The sequence below is a fragment of the Aegilops tauschii genome, chromosome 1 (genome assembly GCF_002575655.3).
Source record: "Aegilops tauschii subsp. strangulata cultivar AL8/78 chromosome 1, Aet v6.0, whole genome shotgun sequence".
NCBI lineage: Eukaryota > Viridiplantae > Streptophyta > Magnoliopsida > Poales > Poaceae > Aegilops > Aegilops tauschii.
Genome location: NC_053035.3, coordinates 407,943,277 through 407,964,140, shown reverse-complemented (window position 1 = coordinate 407,964,140; position 20,864 = coordinate 407,943,277).

Below are 20,864 nucleotides of genomic sequence, written 5' to 3'. Positions count from 1 at the left end.
CTAATCTTTGGGATTCCCAAGGCACCCCAAGGAAATATTCAATTAAGATCCAAGCAACTAAGCTTGGGGATGCCCCAGAAGGCATCCCCTCTTTCGTCTCCAACAATATCGGTAACCTCACTTGGATCTATGTTTTTATTCATCAGATGATATGAGTTTTGCCTGGAGCGTCATTTTATTTTGTTAGGATTTGCTTGCTGTTATTTATAATAATGTTTTTCTTCTTTGTTTTCAATAAAAATGTCAAGGATAGCCCTCACCATACTTATTTTGCAAGTATACATGTTGCTGTTTCAAAACAGAAAGTTTACCGCTGTTGCAAAAATTCCTAGAAAAGTCAGAATGTGATAAAATGTTGAAACTTTTTCCATAATAAGCTCCGATAAATTTTCTACAGTGTGGTAAAATTTTCATAATTTTTGGAGTCAGAGAAATATGATGAATCTTGCATTCTTTATAGACTATACTGGTTTGGCAGATTGCTGTTATGTTTGCATTTTTTGCATATGTTTGCTTGTTTAATGATTTTATTGAGGATAGGAGTATTAAATATGCAGAGGCATTTAGTATGCAATGTTGAATAATAATTTTAGTGATTTGCTACAGTAGAGAATGATAAGGTTTTTGCATTGGTTTATACTAACTTATTTCACGAGTTCTTGTTGAGTTTTGTGTGGATGAAGCTTTTGAGATTTAGGAAAACTGTGATATGAGAAGAATTAAGGAGACACAAAAGCTCAAGCTTGGGGATTCCCAAGGCATCCCAAGATAATATTCAAGAAGTCTCAAGCATCTAAGCTTGGGAATGCCCCGGTAGGCATCCGACCTTTCTTCTTCAACAATTATCGGTTAGTATCTGTTGAGCCTAAGTTTTTGCTTCTTCACATGATGTGTGATATTCTTGAAATGCCATTTTGTTTTGTTTTGCTTGCTGTTTTAATCAAATACTTAGATCTGAAAGTTTTTAAATAAAATAGAATCCTCAAATAGTTGCCAGGGAGGCTAGGTAAGCGGTACTCACATCTCGTCAACGAAGCTCTTTTCGATGGAATTGCTCTAGTGCTTCACTTATATCTTTTTGAGCATGGTGCGCTTTAGTATTTTTGAAGAAATTCTCTCTTGCTTCACTTAATTTGATAGAAAGAAATATTATGCTTATGATCTTCACTTATATCTTTTTGGAGTAGCTTGTCATTTACTCTTGAGCTTCACTTATATCTTTTGAGGCTTGACAAGCACAATATTGGTCATACAAGAAATTCACAAATAATTAGTATAAGGAAGAGAACTTTCACATCCAAATACACTATCATGGAAATCTTTTGTGATTGTGATCCCCCATCAAAATATTATATGCCAAAATTGTTGACGTTGGACAAGGAAGACAACGTAATGATTTATGTTTGTTCATATTCACATAGAAGTTATATTGTCATAGATCCTTCAACATGTGGCGCTTGCCCCCCATCTTTGCTAGCCAAAAATTCCGCACCAAGTAGAGATACTACTTGTGCATCCAAAAACCACTACAAAAAATACACTTTCGTGATGATACGTGTTTGTCACAGTAGGTCACATTTTTTGTCATGCATGTACATCCATGACAAATTTATGACAAATTTATGACAGAATCAAGATAGTCATACTTGTGCTGTCATAGAAGTGTTCCATAATATTACCAAAATTATCATCACGGAAGTGTCCACTTCCATGACGATAAATCGCGTGTCACAGAAGTGCTTTCGTCAAGGGTGACCGACACATGACATCCATCGTAACGGAACACCATTAAGCTATCGGGTCCGGTTTTGGATCCGATAACCCGTTAACAGCCCGGACCAATGGGGATTTTCCACGTTTAAAATCATCATTGCACTACTATAAAAAGGACTGTTAGTGGCGCACCTATTTTAGCCATTAATGGTGCACTATAGATGCGCCACTATTACCACCTCACTAGTAACAAATACTAATGGCACACCTCTAGTGCGCCATTAGTATTGCAGGTAATAGTGGCGCACCTTGTAGTGCGCCATTAGTATTGCAGGTAACAGTGGCGCACCTTGTAGTGCGCCATTACTATTGCTACAGGTGCGCCACTGGTAACTTTTTTTGAATTTTTTTTTGAATTTTGAAGGCGGGAAAATAGTAGTGGCGCACCGTCTAACCCCCACCGTGCGCCATTGCTATTTTTGAATTTGGATCTAGATCTTGATCTGGCTCATTTTTTGGCTTGTTTTTTTGCTCGTTTTTTTGCTTGAAATTTTTTTAAATTTCATTCTCGACCTGGATCTGGTACGTTCTTTGTGCCGGGGGAGCTCCACATGTGGCCGGAAGTAGAGGAGGAGGGAGGAGAGACCGCGAGGATCAGGAAAGGAGGGAGGAGGAGGTCGCCGGAGAGGAGGAGGAGAACCGTGAGCAGGAGAGGAAGGAGGAGCACCGTGAGGAGGAGAGGAGGGAGGAGGAGGTCGCCGGAGGAGGAGCATCATGAGGAGGAGAGGAGGGCGGAGGAGGTCGCCGGAGGAGGAGCATCGTGAGGAGGAGAGGAGGGCGGAGGAGGTCGCCGGAGGAGGAGCACCGTGAGGAGGAGGTCACCGGAGGAGGAGCACCATGAGGAGGAGGAGGTCGCCGGAGAGTTAGAGATGGAGAGGAGGAGAAGAATGAAGGGGTAAGTGGCTGGCCGGCCCTTTTAAACTTCTGTCCCAACTTAGCAGTGGCACACCATGCACTGGTGCGCCATTGCTATTTTTTTTGAATTGTGAAGGCGGGAAAATAGTAGTGGCGCACTATTCACTCATGCGCCAATGCTATTTTTTTTTATTTTTTTCGATTTTTTTTAATTGTGAAGGCGGGAAAATAGTAGTGGCGCATTATTCATAAGGTGCGCCATTGCTAACTTGTTTTTTATTTTTGTAATTTTTTTTGAATTATGAAGGCGGGAAAATAGCAGTGGCGCACCATGCACTAGAACGCCATTGCTAATTTATTTATTTTTTGCATTTGTTTCGATTTTTTGCCTCCAGATCTTAAAAGCACCGTAAATTTTTTTTATTAGTTTTTGGGGTTTCTAAAAATCTTCAACGGGGTTCCCCCGGTTGAATTCGGATGTAACTTTTTGAGTAGATGATTTTTCATATAAAAAACTTTTTCATCGGAGGTCGTATGCAAAAGTTACGACCATTTCACTGAAACACGACGGCCTTTTGCAAAAAAATTCAAAATTCATGTTTGTTAATTTTCCTAACAACTAGAACACATAACACATGGGCATCTATTTTTTGAATTTTTTGAATCTTTTATCATTTTCTTTTATTTATTTATTTAACCTAAAAGGCGATCCACCGGGGGGCTGTGTGTTTGTGTGTGTGAGACGTTAGTAATGGCGCACCCTCCCTGGTGCGCCATTGCTAAACCTAGCAATGGCTCACCAGGGAGGGTGCGCCATTACTAACCTCGCACACACACGCAGGCACACCACCACCGGACATAGCAATGGCGCCCCACACCTAGGCGCACCACTACTATGTGCGCCACTACTATGTAGCATAGCAGTGGTGCACCTAGGTGTGGTGCGCCATTGCTATGTCTGGTGGGGGGTGGACCAAAAAAATAGCAATGGCGCACTGCTCATGTGGTGCGCCATTAGTAAAAAAATAGCAATGGCACACCTGATTCTGGTGCGCCACTGCTATATAGCTGTAGCGCACCACCATCATGGTGCGCCACTAGTAGAGATATTGGGGATAAGCCTTTTTCTAGTAGTGTTAGCTGGAGGAAACACGTGTCGGCTCCGCGTTGGCACAGGTGTCACTCATCCAATGGGCGAGATGCACCTATGATATGTTGACACGTGGACCGGCCCATAAAGTTTAAATGGGCCGGCCCAACTAAAGGCCCACAAGATTTTGCGGACCATAATGGGTCGGCCCAGCTAAAGGCCTACGAGATTTTGCGGACCATAATGGGCTGGCCCAGCTAAAGGCCCACAAGATTTTGCGGGCCATCATGGGCCGGCCCAGGTAAAGGCCCACAAGATTTTTGCGGGCGATAATGGGCCGGCCCAGGTGAAGGCCCAACATTCTCAATTAAGGCCCGTACGGCTAATGTCAAATCGGCCCATCAACGGCCTGTCCTAAACTTGTCATCATCGCGACCCATGGTCACTTCTGGCCCGTTAACAGTCCGCTAAGTATATGGGCCGAATTACAGCCCGGTGTATTTTTGGCCTGTTAAAGGTCCTGCTTCATTTGGGCCCATTTACAGGCCGTTGAAACTTTCGGCCCATAAACGACCGTGAAGGATTTGGGTCATATTCGGTCATGTCTGACATTCGTCCTGTTAGAGGCCCACTATAGATTTGGGCCACTTTCGGCCTATTGTGATTTTCGGTCTGTTAACGTCGGACGAAATCCATGGGCCATATGTGGCCCAACATCACATCGGGCCCATTAATGGCCCATATAAAAATGATGATAATCTAGCCCGCCCGAACATCCGGCCTGTTAAAGGCCCGTGTATTAGGTCGGCGCATTTACGGCCCGTCCGAATTTTGGCGTGTGAAAGATCCGCATTGTAAATGGGCCACCATTTCGGCCTGCTAACACCATTGGGTTATTTGGCACAATCAGGGCCCGATCTCACTTTCGGTCTATTAAAGGCCCATGTTTTTTATGGGCTCGAGATATTTACACCTGGAAACGGCCTATTGTTACTGAGGGACCAAATTATGTTTAGGCCTGTTAAAAGCCCACTATGGGCACAGGCCTACCAGAAAAATATGAAAGCTTATGCTAATTTAGGCCCAGATATTTTAAGTGGGCTACATGCAAATTTTGGCCCGTAATCGCTTTTAGCCCAATTGGAATGGGCCTGACGAATGTTGGCATGTTGGGCTTCTACAAACTTTCGGCCGAATACATTACTAAGATAAACCTACACTATACAAAAATAGCGTCGTAATTACTGCAGCCTTTGGCAACATCATAAATGATGTATCACAACAAAATAAATTCCAACCATACAACAAAAGGCCTGTTGGCATAAAGTTTACAGTCCTTGCAGCGGAAAGCACAATCAGATGTATAGAAGCACAGATCATTTGACCTAAGTGCTAATGTTTCAGGCTGTAGAATCTGATGGAGCAGCACGATCTTCACCTTTTTTCCACCATTGCTCTTGAACAACGAAGCGAATGTCTGATATTCTGGTTTCAAAACCATTCATATCTTGATGACATTTGCCAACCACTATTCTTGTTTCTGAAACGACGTCCATTAGGAATTGGACTTGTGTATGGAGCACAGATATATCACTCTGTCTAGCAGGAATATTTTGTTCAGTAGGCGATTTGGACGAGGTTACCTTGACAACCAACCCAGAATTACGTAGGAAGGTGCTTTTTGCACTGTAAGTGGAGAGATACTGACGCACTGCAGCAAGAGGTGACATTGTGCCTGTGGTAGCCTCGTCACCTTCAGGTGGTTGTGGTTGTTCCATCATTTGTTCCATAGCTTCCTGAAAGTTTGAACTTGTAGATTAGTGTACCAGATAAGTTACTAATGAGACAAAAACAAAGTAGGTTACACGTTTATACATAACTTATTTTGGTGAACTACTGTAATACATTAGCATGTATTGTAGTGCCAACTACATAATAAAATCACTTTCGGAACATATGTCCATGTAGCATGCCTACTGTATTGTCTATTTCCTCACATTCGTTGACATCTAAGGATAAAGAGACATTGTTTAAAGTAGGATGAACATAGTATGATATCATTCATATCATGGGCAAACAGATATAAAACAAACAGGCTATTTTATCATTGTGTGCGCACGTGAACATAACAACTAGATTACAGATCAAGACCAAAAGAATATCCTTCATCTCTTTTAAACCATGTAAGGTGAAATGATACGTTAAGACAACTGTGTATAAAAGTGAACAAAGTAACTGACATTGGCTGCAAACCAAGTAGTTAAATGAACACGTCAAGTACCAATCAGTTCAAAGGCAGGAGGAGTAAGGACTTACAACAGCGGCTTGAACTGGTGTGCTCATGCCCTTCATCTTGCTGGTGTGGCAATCCTTGAAGATTTGCACTGCATTCGGTTCAGGTTCTTTTTGGTCCGCACGGGTTTTCCTGTGTATTTGGAACAACTCAATATAGATACTATAATATGGCACAGAAAAAAGAAGGAAGTAGCATCTATTTACAAGAGCCTCGCAGTGTGCAATATAGCTACGAGATCCTGTTGTTTGTTGGAATTTCACTTTAGAACGGTTGGTCTTGTTCTTCAAACAGTTAGCCTAGAAGAAGATACACTTGTAAGGCACATACATAAATACAAGTTCAATATGTGGTCTGATCAAATACATATAGCCTACCTAATACTTTGGATCGGACCAGTATTTAACGAGAGTTGTCCAGTCTTCATCTATAATATATTCCACTGGAGATGTTTGGGCGATTTCATTGTTAGCCTTGCCTTCAAAGTGAGATTTTCTAAGGTGGTACCGCTACTGTCGCAGAGCAGACTGAAAAACATGAGTGCATGCTTGTTTAGTTGCATAATCTTTCGGATCCAACTTGAACCTCATATGTTGAAAAAACAATGTGAGTCTTATTAGGAGGAAGCTAGAAAGTATGGGACAGAGCAAGACAATATTACTAATTGTGATGAATAACATTACTTACGGATAAATGGTCAAGGAAGGTGTTAAACTAGGTATTGTCTTTCTCATTCCTGTACTGGATCGACGTTGGGAGGATATGTGCATGACACCTAACGGCAACGGCTGCCTCTGATACTAACTTGGCTGACTCTGTAGCATCACGTGGCCTTTTTAAATCTGCCTCAAAATGGATCTCCATTCTTCCTCCTTTAGATTTTGTTAATCTATCAAGCATTATCCCTGATGTTTGTTTCCGCTTGCGCCGTGGTGCTAGTTCAACAACGAATATGGAAAGTGTTAGTGTACATCAAACTGTGAGAGTACATATAAAGGAGCATGTAACTGCAACTTGACTCGGTCAGGTACCGTCTTGGCGTTGATGCTCATGAGGTTCATCTGATCTTGCCAAGTCCTGTTGTGTAAGCAGTGCTTCGGAAGTAGTGTTAGGTGTGAAGGCAGCTTGGGAACTGGCCAGTTCCGGAGCAAACGACCGAGTAGCTCGTTGAGATGCTGGTACAGTTGAAGCGGATGCTACAGCTGGTGGAGCAGGTGATACTGTGTTTGTAGATTTAGCCGGTGGACTTGGACCTTCTACTGCACTATAAGTACCAGCAGAATCTCGACGGCAGTTCCTTTTCCGTTTCACCCGATGAGTAACACCACTCCCTACTATATTATTTTCCTTGCTCTTTTTTGACTTTGCCATGTCAAGCCGTACCCACAACACAAAAGAATAAAATCGCTCTTCAGAACACATTGATGCATGATACAGACAAGCAATACTTTGATGTAAGACAACCGTATGAGGATGGAATATGTAAGAAAAATAGGACGACATGACATATTCACAGCTACGATGTGTAAACTAAGCAAAAGGATTTTCAAGAAAATAGAAGTAACGCAAGCTAGACACCATATGAAAGATGCAACCAATATTACTCTGCCAAGTTAAAAGTGTCTTGTCATAAGTGGCAATTCGAAAAATTAGAAGCAGTACAACATAGAAATCAATGCAAGATGCAACCACTATCAAATGGCCATGTTAAAAGCGTCCAATCATGAGTGACCGATGCGGGATACACAACAACAGTACTTTGGTGTAAGAACATGGTATGATAGATAGATGCAGTGTATTCTAGACACAGAAAGCCATGTCATATGCACATGTATAACGTATAAACTCAGCAGGTGCAATTTAATCAAAATAGAAGAAATACAGGCTAGACAACATATGCAACATGAAACTAATTATCACACTGTCAACTTAGAGCAAGCACCTGCGATGGTGGAGTACGGGAGATGAACTCATCATGTAGACTTGGGACTTCAACTTCATTAGCAGTAGCAGTGGCAAATCTAGAGAGTCTCTGTTTGCGTCGGTGCGGAGGACCACCAACATCCCCTAACTTACTCTTTTCCTTCCTATTTTCTGATATTGCCTTATGAAGTCAAAACCACAAGAAGATGAATAAAATTAGCTCTGCATAACTGGTTGATGCATGATATAGACGAACACTACTTTGATGTAAGGCAAGCGCAGGATAGGAGTTTGGAATATATACAAAAAAGACAATGTTTCATATTCACACGTACGATAGGAGGATGGAATATGTATGAAAAAACAGTAAGCGGAAGGCATTTCAAAAAAATTAGAAGAAATGAAAGCTAGGCACCATATGAACATGCAACCAATATCATTCTATCAGGTAAAAAGTGTCTCGTCGTAAGTGCCATTTCAAGAAATTAGAAGCAGTACAAGCTAGAAAACAATGCAAGATGCAACCTACATCACTGTCCCAACTTAAATGTGTCTTATGGGTAAGTGATCGTTGCAAGTATAAGTTGTAAGCTACGCAGATGCAATTCCACATAATCAGAAGCAATAGAAACTAGACATCATACGGAAAACACAACCACATATAATAGTTCCAAGTTAGAGCAAGCACCTGTGATGGTGGAGTAGGGGAGATGTGCTCATCATGTACATGTATGTTCTAGAAACAGGAACACGTGTTATATTCACAGGCATTATGTGTAAAGTAAGCAGATGCAATTCAACAAAGTTAGAAGCAATACAAGCTAGACATCATACGCAACATGCAACCACATATAATAGTGCCAAGTTAGAGCAAGCACCTCTGATGGTGGAGTAGGGGAGATGTGCTCATCATCTACACAGCTACGTTGGCTGTCTAGCCGTGTGTTGTCTTGCGAATCTTGTTGGGAGGATGGTGGAGTAGAATCTGTAGAGACCCCCTGTTTGAGTTGCTCCGAAGGACCACCATCATCCACTGTCGGACTAATTTCCTTCAGCTGTAATGATTTTTCATTGTGAAGTCAAACTGATAAGAAAAATGAATAAAATTCGCTCTTCAGAACTCATTCATGCATGATACTGACGAACACTACTCGGATGAAAGGCAAACACATGATGCGAGGATGGAATATGTATGAAAAACAGGATGGCGTGACATATTCACACCTATGATGTGGTAACTAAGCAGAAGGCATTTCAATAAATTAGAAACACTGCAAGCTAGACACCATATGAAAGATGCAACCAATATCACTCTGCCAAGTTCAAACTGTATGGCGTTTCAATAAATTAGAAGCAGTACATGCTAGAAATCATATGCAAGACACAACCAATATCAAAGTGGCGACTTAAAGGTGCCTTATCATAAGTCACTGATGCGGGATATGCAAGAACAGTAGTCTCATGTAAGAACATCGTGTGATCAGATATAGTATGTTCTAGAAATAGGAACATATGTCATATTCACAGGCATTATGTGTAAAGTAAGAAGATGCAATTCAACAAAGTTAGAAGAAATACAACCTAGACATCATACGCAACATGCAACCACATACAATAGTGCCAAGTTAGAGCAAGCACCTGTGATGGTGGAGTAGGGGAGATGTGCTCATCATCTACACAGCTACGTTGACTATCTAGCCTTGCGTTGTCTTGCGAATCTTGTTGGGAGGATGGCGGAGTAGAATCTGTAGAGAACCTCTGTTTCAGTTGCTCGGAAGGACCACCATCATCCAATGCCTTGCCGATTTCTTCAGCTTTATTGATTTTCCATTGTGAGGTTAAACCGACAAGAAAAAGGAATATAATTCGCTCTTCAAAACTCATTCATGCATGATACTGACAAACACTACTCTGATGAAAGGCAAAGTCATGATACGAGGATGGAATATGTACGGAAAAATGGACGGCTTGACATATTCACACTTATGATGTGGTAACTAAGCAGAAGGCACTTCAACAAATTAGAAGCACTGCAAACTAGACACCATATGGAAGGTGTAATCAATATCACTCTGCCAAGTTAAAACTGTCTCGTCATAGGTGGTGTTCATCAAACTAGAAGCAATACATGCTAGAAATCATATTCAAGACGCAAACCAATATCACACTGCCAACTTAAAGGTGTCCCATCATAAGTGACTGATGCAGGTTACACAAGAAGAGTAGTTTCACGTAAGAACATGGTGTGATAGACAGATATAGTATGTACCAAAAACAGGAAAGCGTGTCATATTCACATGTATCATGTGTAAGCTAAGCAGATGCAGTTTACACTAATTAGGAGCAATACAAGCTAGACACCATATGCAACATGCAACAAGATATCACACTGCCAAGTTAGAGCAAGCACCTTGGATGGTGGAGTAGGGGAGCGGAGACTTGGACCTTGTAATGCACTATCAGTACAAGGAGAATCGGTACAGATGCTCCGTTTATGTTGCTGCAGAGGACGACCATCATCGCCTTCCTTACTCTTTTCCTTCCTCTTCCTTGATTTTGCCTTGTCAAGTCAAACCCACAAGAAAAAGGAATAAAATTTTCTCTTCAGAACTCATTGATGCATGATACTGACGAACACTACTTTCATGTAAGGCAGTTGCATGATAGGAGGATGGAATATGTATGAAAAACAGTACGACAAGCCATTTTGACATTTATGATGTATAAAGTGTAAAGTAAGCACAAGGTGCTTGAGAAACCATATGAAAGATGAAACCAATATCACTCTGCCAAATTAAAAGGGTGCCCTAACAAATGTATTTGACCAAATTAGAAGCAATACATGGCAACAGGCTAGAAATAATATGCAATATGCAATGAATAAAGGTGACTCATCGTAAGTGATTGATGCAGGATACAGAAGAGAGGTAGTTTCATGTAAGAACAAGGTTAACACATAGATGTAGTGTGTACCAAAAATAGGAAGGCATGTCATATTCAAAGGTAAGGCCTCGACGTCTTGGAGAGCCTCGTTCAAGTGTCGCGACGCAAGGCAACGCTCATAGTGCTCTAGCATTTGAAACAACGTCATCTTAGCCTCAAGATGCGTATGTAGCACCGAATTTAAACTCTCACTCCGCTGATTGCTGCTCAACATAGGAAACAACGGCCCTCAAGATATGGAGCACACCACAGTTTTCTCATCTTATACATCTGATGCAGCCAGGAGTCCTCACTTGTTACTTTATTCTGTTGTAAGAAGTGTAACCATTTTCTCTCATGCTCTTCAATGGAAGATGTATCATATATGAAAGATCTGAATTCCTCCTTTACCGCGTCATCATGCAGATGGTGTACAATGTTCTGTTGAATGTACCATATACAGAGCCTATGGTTTGAGTCAGGCCACACCACCCTGATTGCTCTCTGCATTGCAGGTCCCCATCCGTGATCACAGATATAGGATGCTTCTGTCCCATAGCATCAGAAAAGGTCCGTAACATCCACTCGTATGCCTGGCTTGTTTCATGTGAAATGATATATACCACATGCAAAATAATGATGTTGCGGTGGTGATTCAACCCGACAAATGGCACAAATGGCAGATTGTACTTATTTGTTCTGTATGTGCTATCAAAAACAATAACGTCTCCGAAAGCCTCGTAGTCAAGTCGGGATTGACTATCACAACAGAACAGTCCCTTCAGATGGCCAGCTTCATCAACCAAGTACCTGAAGAAAAATGTGAATCTTTCTCTTGCCTCGCCACCATGTGATTGATCACCGTTTCAGCATCACCGGAAGAAATTGTTTCCTGCTTGTTAGCATGGCAGAAATTGTAAATGTCCCTCATAATGCATCCAACCTCATCATATCCACCATATTGCATGCACATAATATCCATAATATGGTGTTTTCTGATCCCAGATTTTTCCATGTCTGCAATGTCCGCTTTCTGCTCATCGCTAATTCTTCTGTGTGAACGCAAAAGACACGACAGATCCCGTGCGGCTAGAGGATGGTTGTGTTCATCGATGAAATCCTTGACACACCACTGACATGTTTTCCCCTGTCTTGCAATCACCAATTTAGCTTTACACCCTACACGAGTTATACTCCGTGGCCTCCTCTTTCTATCTTCCATCTTCCTCTTCATGTGCTTCTGTTCACGAACCCCTTCACGACTACACACAAATTTCCTTAAAATTATATGGCAGTTGGATCCATCCCACTCGACATAGCTTCTCCGGACACTAAAACCTTTCTCAAGACCATATTTGTTATAGAATGTATAACCTTCATCCTCACTATTAAACATCTTGTTGGCAATATGATAGTACTCCATCATTGACTCATGACTTACATCCACCATGTCTTCCTGCATCACAATTCGGACGAATAAAAATCTGAAAGGACAAACATAAATGCATGCAAAACCCAGTACAAAATCTTGCGTGGCATTTTAAACTTTGCTCCTTGTACATGTTATGGCAAGCGATCATAAACGTCCATAAACTGGGTCCCCCATAAACTAGTGAAGTGACCATGGATGATGAAAATTTCTAAATTGAATTGCATGCACTAGGGAAACCTAAATCAATGATGACTAAACAAATCTAAGTAGGAAGTGCAGGCTAGGAATCAAAGTAAGTTTATGGTGATATCTCCCGCATGCATTGATATCTCCTGCTGCATCAAGAAAAACAAGCCTACTTTCAGAACAACCATGCTTGATATCTCCTGGCGGCCTAACCGAGGGGCCAACCGCAGAGTATAGATCCATCTACGGGGAAGTTGGAGTTCCTGCCAAGAGTCACTTCCAGCGGGCCAATCAAACAGGGAGGAGTTGAGATTCGGGCGATTCATACCTTAGGATGCAAGTCCGGAAGCGATGGGATCTGCGGGGGGCTTTCTCCTATAGCGCCGCCGCCATCACCGTCGACACTGCCGCCGCAGATGTCATGCCTTATTCTTCTTCCTGCCGCCAACCACGTATTTTATAGTGAAGGGGACCAGGAGGAGGACGAGAACGACGCCGACGACGGTGAATTAGTTCCTCTTGCCGGGCTCGTCGGACAGAAGGAAGACGACGAGAACAAGGACTTGACCTACTAGATCTACACGTGGTTCTGGTCGTGGACGTGATCGGTTGAATTTTTTTTACCCTGGACCATTATGCCCTTCTCTAATTAAACTAATTAGGTTTATTCATTTTTAATCCCCCACCAGATCGGACGGCTAATAAAAATCAGAGGGGTAAGTACTCGAAAGTACTCCCAGTACTACCCCAATCACCATAAAGGAGCTCTTTCTTCACGGAGGACGACAGGGTTTTTTTCTCGGCCGAGATTTTCAGAAACCGGTCAAAAACCGGCCCTTCCGTTACCTAGCGAAAAAATCAAATATCGCCAGAAAATTTTGAATTATTTGAATTTATATGGCTAACATGTGTCAAATAGCTTGCGTATGCCTTTCCAAGCAGAAGATAACTCGTAGTAAGATGGTCGGATGTTGAGAGCCCCTTCTTCCCCGTGCGGCCGTTAAAAGGCTTCCCAGTGGTGAAGGACCAAACACTGAAGCTAAGGCTACCGATCAAGCTCAAGAACTGAAGCATCAAGAAGGACCAAACCAAACACACAGCAGGTCAATCTCTAGGTGGTGAAGGACTAAGAAGGGAAGATGGCTGCACCATTAGATCAAGGTATGATCATCTTCTCCTAATTTTTGTGGCTCAAACTTGTGCTACGTTGACCCTGGTAACTCCAACAAGGGATAGCTGCGACTCGACTGAATGGAGAGTTCTATCTAGGACACTACTAGAAAACGGGCTATAGATAATATAGACACTAATGGCGCATTATACATGCGATGCGCCACTACTATATAGTAATGGTGCACCTATACATAGTGCGCCATTAGTATCTAAAATAGTAATGGTGCACCTAGTAAAAAGTGCGCCATTACTATGTTTGACCAAGCTTTGACCCACTTCTGGACATAGTAATGGCGCACTTTTCCCTGATGCGCCATTGCTATTTTTGATACTAATGGCGCATTGCTTAGGAGGTGCGCCATTGTGGTTTTGTAGGTAAGTGCCGCAGCCCGACCGTCCACCATCTCTCTCCTCTCTCTCTCGCACGGAACCCTATCCTCTTCTCCCTCACCCCGCACACACACACACACGTCTCTCGGCCTCGCCCCAGCCCCGATCCATCCGCCATTGTGGTTTTGTAGGCAAGTGCTCCCTCCTCTTCCTGCGCGGCGGCCCTTTCCCTCCTCTCTCTTCGGTCCCCTTCGCGCCTCCTCGCGGCAGTCGCAGCCAAGGAGCCCGAGCTCGGCGGCGACGGATCGGAAGGCAGCGGCGGCGCTGGATCTGGCAGTGGTGGAGCCGCCGCCGTCTCCACTCGCCGGGAACCGGCCAGATCCGCCCCACGAGCTTCACAGGTGCCACCCCCTCCGCTACCAGCCACGGTGGCCTCCCCCGCCCCGTATCGGCGCGGATCCAGCCGCCATCTCCCGCAGCAACGGCGGCCTCGCCCTGCTCCGCCCCCGCTCCTCCTCCTCCTCCGCCCCTTCGCCTCGCTCCTCATCCCGGCCGCCGCGAGAGGCGGCCTCGACCCGTCTCCCTTAGGTTCTCTCCGCTCTCACACCCTCCGTGTCCGTCCTCTGGATTCCGTTTCCCAGGGCCTTGCGCTTAGCGACGCACGCCGCGCGTGCTGGACCGGCGACCGATATCGTACATGTGGCTAGCTCTATAGGACGCGGATCCGTTAGTTGGCTTGAATTCGTGGATTATGCCGCTGTTATTCACGGACTGGGACTGGTGTTAAGACAGACTGTCAGTGCACTGGCAGTGGCAGTGATGAAGAGCAAGAGCTCTCCGGATGAATGATTTGGAGTGACTCCTACACTAATTCGTAAACCTAGATTCCTGAAATGGCACATATCTTCTCTCTGTCTGTCACCAAACTTGCTCTATCAGTCAAGACTATGCATCCATTTGCCACTTGCTGGCCACATGTTAATTCAGCTCCCGCAATTAATGTTACCAAATGAATATCTTCTCTGTTTCCCCAAACTTGCTTTATCAGTCACGGCCGCATATCGATCTGCCACTTTCCTGCCATAGATTAATTCAGCTCCCTGAAAAAATAAGAATAGAAAAAGAATCAGCATCGATTTGGTCGTCTATTCATTCTTCATAAACTTCACATGCAATTTCTAGCATATGGTGTTCACCCAAGTAATAATCTGCTATTGTTAACCAGGTATCATCGATGAAAAACATGGGTCGTTTTCGCGTACTCTTCTTCAGGATAAGCCTGAGATCACGTATGCTTCGTAATCAGAGCTTTCACTTTCTATTCATGTTCTTGCGTGGGAATATTTGTTGAAACATGCCCCGCAATGGTTTTTCCAACAAATTTAGGGAAGAAATGATTCGTGGGTATATGAGCAATTCTGAACTTGAGACTGCTATACAAGACTTTGGGTGGCGCTGTGCTAATGTCTCTAGGATATACAGGTATATGATGTAATACTTTGCTCCCTATCAATGAGTACGCTCAGAGTTTCTCGAGCATTTTTTGGGATCGTCAATATGTTTAGCCATGTCATATAGATATTGTTATGATTGGTTAATATCCAACTGTGGTAGGTAGACGATAGAAATAAAATGCATTACTGATCTAAATGGGGTTCAGTAGTTCATAGTTACACTCATTGAGAGGTAATATAACTTAATATCAGTTTAATGTGTATGACTGTAACTTGTGGTGGAGGAGTAGAGGCGGCAGCCCGCGCGCAGGGGGGCTGCTCCGGCCAGCCCCTTCGACTTCTCCACCATGATGAACTTGCTGAATGTAACCAAGCGCTTATACTGAATTCTCTGAATGAAGAGTTTACAGTTTCATACTCTGTTTTGTTCTGTTCATTTTCAAACGCGAGTTCTTGGAGGATTTTACTTATACTACAGGTTTGAATCGGTTGTTAATTTGGTTGGGTTTCAATAAAGATATTCGCGTCCATTTTAACATATTCGAACTTGCTCAATGTAACCAAGCTCTACTAAAGCATTTTACAGTTCCTGCAAAACTAGAAATACTCTGCTCTGTTCTCTCCATTGTCAAAGTTGAGTTCTTGGGAATATTTATTTACACAAGCTCGAATTTCCTGTGAATTTGTTTCGATTTAATGGGAATTTCTGTGACAATTAACTTGAATCGTGGATTTTGTTGTGGTGTGGGCGCAGGACCCGAGCATCAAGGAGATGGCGGAGCAGATCGCCAAGGACCCGTCCTTCAGCGAGATGCCCCGTAAATCTACTGTATGATCAATCAAAACACGTTTTGTCCAAAGTCCAAACTTAATGGTAAACAAGAGGCTAATCTTGCTATTTTTGTTTGTTATGCGGTTTGCACTTTCTGTTTCCTTGAACAGTTTACAGTTCATCTAATTTACATTTTTATGTTAACTTTAGCAATTAATTTACCTCAAACAAGGTAATTAATATGATAATTATCCTTTGTGTATACCGCAAGTAAGTAACTTACTGTAATTATGTTAAGAAATTAGAATGTTTGTGACCGACTGTTTAATAAGATGCTCTTTTCACAAGGTGTGATATTGTGGCATATTTACCCTAGAGCTAGCATATATATGGAGCTGACTTTGTTCCTGGAGGTGAGCATATATTGTTGATCTTCTCATGTCAATTGCAGCAGTTCCTTGATTCACAATTTATATAGTGTGGTATAGTGGTTATATTTGGAGGTTTATCCCTGTGAAATAATCACCGCAAGGTGAGTACTTTCCGCAGCTAATGTGTTATGCATAAGCTCAGTGTGTTTGCTCAATTAGCTACTGCTCAATTAAAATTGGTGACCTTCCATTGATGATAGGTTTAGAAATTATGGATTGAGTAACTGGACCTGACCTGGAGTACTTGGTTAATTCAGTGATCTTTTAACAAAATTTTAACTGAATTATTTTGGGCAATGGAGTACTGAATTTTAACTGAGTAACTTGCACTTGCATATGCACTAGACCACTTGTAAATTCTTTGGCTCCTCTTTAATCTGGTGCAATTACTTAACTAACCGTAATAGCCCTGACACTTGTAAGTAACCATATCATTCAAACATCCAATTAAATCTATTCTACTCCATTTCCTGAGATGAAATTGTGATGATGGGAGTGACATTAAACAGCTTGAACATCTAATTGTGCATGTACTCCATTGTTATATACTGATCCATCTTGTCTTTGCCCCATGTTAACATTCAAATTGTTAATTGCATTCAAAGTGTTAATTGCAGGAGCAGACACAGAGGAGGAATCTGCTACCTCAAAGCAGTTGGTCGACGCCGGGAGGGTGGGTACGTGATGTCGGAGGCTGCCGGGAGGGTGGTGACGAGCTACCGAAGAGGTGAGTTCTGGCTCTCCTCGATGCCAGGACGAGGCGCTGTTGCCGATCGGACGTGGACTCGATTGATTTTGATTTGAAATATGACGGGTTGAAATGTAAAATGCACTTCAGTTCAAAATTTCCTCCCCTTGCGAGAGGTATTCTTGGAAGGAGGGAGTAGAAGATTAGTTATAGGATTTTGTTTTATTTCTGTGCAATTTTCTTTTTATTGGATACTTATAAAGACATGGTAATATTCTTGCTATATTAAAAATGATGGTTCTATTTCATTTTTTGTTTTTAAATTATTTTTCCTTATAGGTTGTTTTTTGTAAATTTGTATTTTTTTTGTTTTCCAAATATACTATTAGTGGCGCATTTCAGCCTTTATTGGTGGCGCACCTAGCTTTTTAGCTAGTGGCGCACCTCTAAGGTTACTAGTGGCGCACTTGGCTTTATTACTAGTGGGGCACCTAAGGGTTAGTAATGGCGCACTATTAGGTGCGCCATTACTGTCTGGGATAGTAATGGCGCATCAAATGTGCGCCATTACTAAAACTTACTAATGGCGTGCTAGTAATGGCGCACCTAATGTGCGCCATTAGTAGCCAAAATAGGTGCGCCATTAATAACCTGTTTTCTAGTAGTGGGAGATCTAGCTCGATGTTTGTAGACTTTCTACTGGTCTGAAATACTTGTTTAGATTATTTTGTAAGGGCATCTACAATGCTGATCTGCAAATTCGCTCTGGCATCCGTCCGCGAACAGGGGGCAGTCCGTGGATGCGGATACGGGAGCCGACCATCCCAAACTGTGCGCACATGTCCAATTACATTTCAAACATTGTTCCAACTAACCGAATGAAATTCATGCAAATACGACGGGTTTCATCAAAGTTCGTATAAAAAATAGCACAAATCATCCACACATAACATGCAAATAAATATAGTACAACAATAGATCAAATTCAGCGAGATCAACCGGATGTCCAACAAGTTTTTCATGAACGGATTGTCTCGTCCCACACATAATGTCTCTTCGGCTTCACCCAATAGCGTATGTGTGTAAATGGTCATCCCTCCGACACATTGTGCATCACAGCAGCACGTGCGGACTAGATAATGTGTAGACCAGCATTGAGTGAACGATTCACTCAAAAAATTGAGCAATAAGAAGAAAAATTTATGATCTACTCATCTGCCACGCGCAATGGCCATCTTGCCTCCAGCCAACCAACCGCATCACAAAACTTGGTGCTGGAGGCCTGGATGGCATACCATCGTTACGATAACGACATCATCTTGCGTTGATGATGATGTGCATGCCATAGGACGCAATGTGCTTTCGCCGTGAAACGAATCATGCACGTATTGCCAATAGATCCCCCCTCTGCTCCTGCCTGCGAAGTCTGCGGATACGGTCAACCACGCACCACACAACAACTCATCCTCCATGATCGAGTACCCTGTCATCCTCCGTACTCTGAAAGAACGATATGGAAATTAGCTCAATGACATTTGACCGAACACCTCTTGGGTGTGGTGTCCGCGATGGACATCATCGACTGGGGAGGATGAGTCTACCTGGCTACGGACGAGTCTTGGCTGGACGACTCCATCGCAAAAGATGAGCGGGCGTGTCGGTGCTGGTTGCGGAGGTCCGGCAATGCCTGTGTGACGGCCGGAGAGACACAGCAACGATGGTGGAGGAGAAGATGTGGATTCAAAGCAAGGGGAATAAGTGATGGAATCGAAGAAAATAGGACCGAAAGGAGGATTTATTGGGCTGGGGTGTCCGAGTTCTTCTACTGTAACGTGTACGACATGCGGTTGCCGCGGTCAGAGTTTTTGCTGGAAACGCCGGTGCAGCCGTTAAAATGCTTCCCGTGGCTATTCTCTCCAAGTCAACGATAGTTGTGACTGAATGGAGAGTTCTATGCATGAGATAGCTCGATGTTGGTAGGCTCTGCTGGCCCAAAATACTTCTCAGCTGATTGCAAACCCAAATATTTGCATCAATGTACTAGAGAGGTCTAGTTTTTTCATAAGGCCAAAGTTGAGAGCTTTAACCACAGATGTTGTGTTAATTCAAATCCGTAATTTAAGAACCGGTTGCCATGTACTTTCTCCGTCCCAAAATAAGTGACTCAATTTTGTACTAACTTTGTACTGCTAACTAATTTCTCCAGATGGCAATATGTTGGGCCCCACAATGCAAAGGTGTACTACATGAAAGAGTAACGTAGAAGCAACTCTAACCATGAACCAACCTATGGTTGGATGGTTAGAGGGACAGTGGTATCCCTAGCTCACCAGGGTTTAAGTCCTCGTGCTTCCATTATTCCTGAATTTATTTCAGGATATCCAGCGATGCGCTTTTAGTGGGAGGAGACGTATTTCCGACGATGCGCTTTCAGTGGGAGGAGACGTTCCCGTAGACGTAAATCTCAAGAAGATATGCCGGCCTAGTCTCTCGGAGGTGCTTATAGGGGTAGGGTGTGCATGCGTGCGTTCCTACGGGTGAGTGTATACGCGTATGTATGAGTGCTTGCGTCTGTACTGTGTTAAAAAAAGCAACTCTAACTGATCTCCTAAATTTTAAAGGAATAAGCAACTGAGCATCCTTTAATGCAGCACATTTGCTCTAAAAAATATCATTCTAACCAAAACCCAAAACTTAATGAAGCAACAACAATTCGGTGCATGTTGGGGCTAAATTCAGTGCTAAATTTGAAATATTTTACATAAAACTTACTAAAACGAAATTCTACACAAATTCAAAATATTTTACATAAAACTTACTAAAATGAAATTCAGAATTTAGACTAGAACTTTGAATCTAATTGACTCGTGCTCGGTCTCCTTCCACTCCATTCTGCTTAACCCGCCGATCAAAGGGTTGGGGCTGGAGCCGTCATTGTCGTCATCTGCTCCTTCATCTGGAGTAGTGGAGAAATTTCTCCATGAAAAAGGCAACTTTGCAATTATACAACAGCCACAAACTTATAGGGGTGTGAGGATGCGTGCGTCGTGCCGTTCCACTACAAGAAATATGTCAACTAGTGACCTTCTGTTAGTGACCCTGGAAGAATTGGTCATAAATCTACGACCATTTCAGACCAATTGGTCAAAAGCTGTTCGGGGGCCTCCAAACACTAAACTATATCGACCATTTTGGTCAGAAAGGTCGTAATTTCCTTACACGAAAAGGTCACAAAGCAGACAGCACTGATCTGCTGCCTTATTTCTAGCTGGTCATGACCACTATAGATGGTCATAACCTTGTAAGTTGTGGTGGATTGCTATGACTAGGCGTCACCTCATCAGTTTTGCCTATGTGTCATGTCCATGTGTCAATTTTTGCCCTAGGTTGTGAAGCAACCTATATTTCTGTCATTCCCAAAATTCCCAAAAAAATTGGGCATGCTTTACTATCCAAACCATTGCCTCATGACAATATAACTCCATTTGCCTAGAAAATCTTCCTCCGCAAATTTCCAAAGTTTTTGTTCAACTCAAACTATT